Genomic DNA, 3,215 nt, shown 5'->3' with positions numbered 1-3,215 from the left:
AAGCGTTTGAGAGAGGCGGGGCATAGAGGACCTACAATAAAGTACAGTATTTGAAAAATAATGTGTTTTTTTGAACATTAAAGCATGTCAACATATTCTGTTACACCAAATACACAAAATAATGATCTTTAAAAAAGCATCATATGACCCCTTTAAATCATATTTCATTCCAGTCTATTCTGTCTTCTACTAGTAGAATTTTGTGGCACTTTTTATGTTTTCAGTGGCATTAATTTTACCGCAGTGAGTTATGCCACTGAAAATGTTCACAAATTTGACATTTCAAAATCTTTTCTTTATTGGTTTTCAGGGAAAAAAATTGATCAGTCTTGTTCTGATTTTACATAAATATGTTATGCATACGTCTAAATGTAATTAAATTTAAGAGCAAGCCATATTTTAACTGTACATATTCACACATTCATACATTTTCTAATGTTTGACAAGCAAAAAGTCTTTAAACTGTCTTCGCTTTGAATTGCATATCCATTGTTTTATTACCTCATACAAAAGCTTTTTTTCCTTTCATTGAAACGTATGCTATATTGTTTAAAATAAATGCCACTTGCTTTGCCATTCTGTTATCTAATACAATGACGCTCATTCATTTTAAAGTGTGGCGTAAGTGTCTATTTAATTCTGTTTGTCGCTATATTTTGAGAAATACATTTGCTGTTGTTGCTTTAAAATACCGTCACGCAGTGTTGCCAACTAATTATAATGGGAAGTTGCTAAAGGAAGGTCGATTTGTTGCTAAATGACGTTGTGATGCCATTGTGCGATGATGACAGCACGATGCAAAATTGTGTCACTGCATCAAATCTCAGCAAAAAATATAATTTATATATGTTAATTTCGATTTGTTCGTAAAATAATATAAATGCATAATATAATAATATTAAAATATAAATAACTGTATTTTTAAATACAACATTAAATTACTGAACACTTACACATTTTTGAACAATTACAATTTAAAAAAAAATTTATTAGCTAGTAAAAAAAATGTATTAGCACATTCTTAACAATTAGTTTTAAGCAGTGTATTAGTAGTTTGTTAGTATGCTACACTCTATGAAAAGCCTGTAAAAATAGTCTACTATGTTAATATGAAGAAATTTTCCATATTGATTTTTCACAGGTTTTTTTACCTACATTTTAAATTCCGCATTGTATTTAGTGTTTTTGGGTTACAGGGTTACAACGGATAATGGATAAAGTCCTGGAAAATTACTACCTTTTCCATTTTTTAGATCAACTAACTGATCAACAATCACAGGTACAAGCTACTAACTAGGTGTATCATAACAGGTGTGTTCGACTGGAAGCGGCGCTGTGCAGATTGATTGGTGTTTGACATCAAAGCACCGCGAGAGCGATTAGAAATCATGCAGGTCCGTCTGCTCACTATTAGCTCACGGTACTTTTGGCGCTTTTCCACTGCATGGTACGGCACGGTACGGTTCACTTTTGGGGGGTTTTCCACTGGGTACAGTACCTGGTACTTTTTTTAGTACCACCTCAGTTGGGGTTCCAAGTGAACCGTACCGTTACCAAAACGTGATGCGTAAAATCTGCCGATCACGGATTGGCCGGAGAGAATCGTCACTACCGCTGAACTTGCGACACAAACACAACAGAACCGTTAGATTTAAATCAGCACAGCCAGCGAAGGATCGAACGCAATTGTTTTGAACGAGCGCACATTTTTTTTAACAACCAAAAAGTTTTGTTGTCTGTTGGTGCGGAAGTACAGACGTTCCTCTCGTTGATACCAACGAGAGCTTGATGGGGCGACGCGGAATGAAAACGTTTTTTTTAGGAGTCCTGGTAGTAGCATGGCAGCGCAGCTATAACGACATGTGAATAATCCCGCCCACTCTAAAGCGGTACTGAACTGCAGTGGAAACGCAAACCGTGCCGAGTCGTACCACGCAGTGGAACAGCGCCATTTGATGTCATACACCGATCGGTCTGCGCAGCGCAGCTTCAAGTCGAACACACCTAATTATTATTGAACGATCGCAAATAGCAGTTAACTTAATTCACGTGATGTGTGCACTGCTAGGCATCTCACTACCGCTGAACTTGCGACACAAACACAACAGAACCGTTAGATTTAAATCAGCACAGCCAGCGAAGGATCGAACGCAATTGTTTTGAACGAGCGCACATTTTTTTTAACAACCAAAAAGTTTTGTTGTCTGTTGGTGCGGAAGTACAGACGTTCCTCTCGTTGATACCAACGAGAGCTTGATGGGGCGACGCGGAATGAAAACGTTTTTTTTAGGAGTCCTGGTAGTAGCATGGCAGCGCAGCTATAACGACATGTGAATAATCCCGCCCACTCTAAAGCGGTACTGAACTGCAGTGGAAACGCAAACCGTGCCGAGTCGTACCACGCAGTGGAACAGCGCCATTTGATGTCATACACCGATCGGTCTGCGCAGCGCAGCTTCAAGTCGAACACACCTAATTATTATTGAACGATCGCAAATAGCAGTTAACTTAATTCACGTGATGTGTGCACTGCTAGGCATCTCTTTTTGTCTAATTTAGATGGAAAATGTGTGCCTTTTTATCATTTGAGTCACTTATCAAAAGTTGCTAAAAGTTGCCAAATAAATAAATAAAAATAGCTAAATTTGTTGCTAGGGTAATCTGAAAAGTTGCTAAATTGGCAACACTGCCGTCACGCTCGACTGTGGTCGTGAATGGGTTACAGTAGCGTCGGCCCGCCCGGAAATGACGCGCCCCAATCACAGCGCGCGGTGTACGACGGAGGCGCGTGACGTCAGCAGGCGTCGTGCTGGGATTGGAATGCTACAATGTAACAATCGCAACCGGACGCTTCAGATTAAAGTGCTGCTGGAATGTAACGTCGTATCCTCGGCGTCGCGAACGCGTTTCGAATGTAACAGGGAATAGAAAACCGCTTGTAAATGTTTTTACGAGAGGTTCCAAAACAGCAACTGCACGCTTACAAAGACAACCAACCTTTGGAGGATTTATCAGAGAGAAATATGTGAGGATACACGGATTTGTGGTGATTTATCCGCTCGGGAAGTTTCTGACAGGGTCTTTCTGACTGGGAGATCTCTCTGGCTGCTCCTGCTGTTTGTGATTTCTCCAGGCTGGATTATAAGAGCTCTTCTCAGAAAGAACTTTCTCATGGTTTTCATTGATCCAGAACAGTCCCGATGGCCAGCAGGGTT

This window comes from Sinocyclocheilus grahami, unplaced genomic scaffold (assembly GCF_001515645.1).
Source record: "Sinocyclocheilus grahami isolate Dianchi unplaced genomic scaffold, SAMN03320097.WGS_v1.1 scaffold150.1, whole genome shotgun sequence".
NCBI classification, from domain to species: Eukaryota; Metazoa; Chordata; class Actinopteri; order Cypriniformes; family Cyprinidae; genus Sinocyclocheilus; species Sinocyclocheilus grahami.
This window is presented reverse-complemented; position numbering follows the sequence as displayed.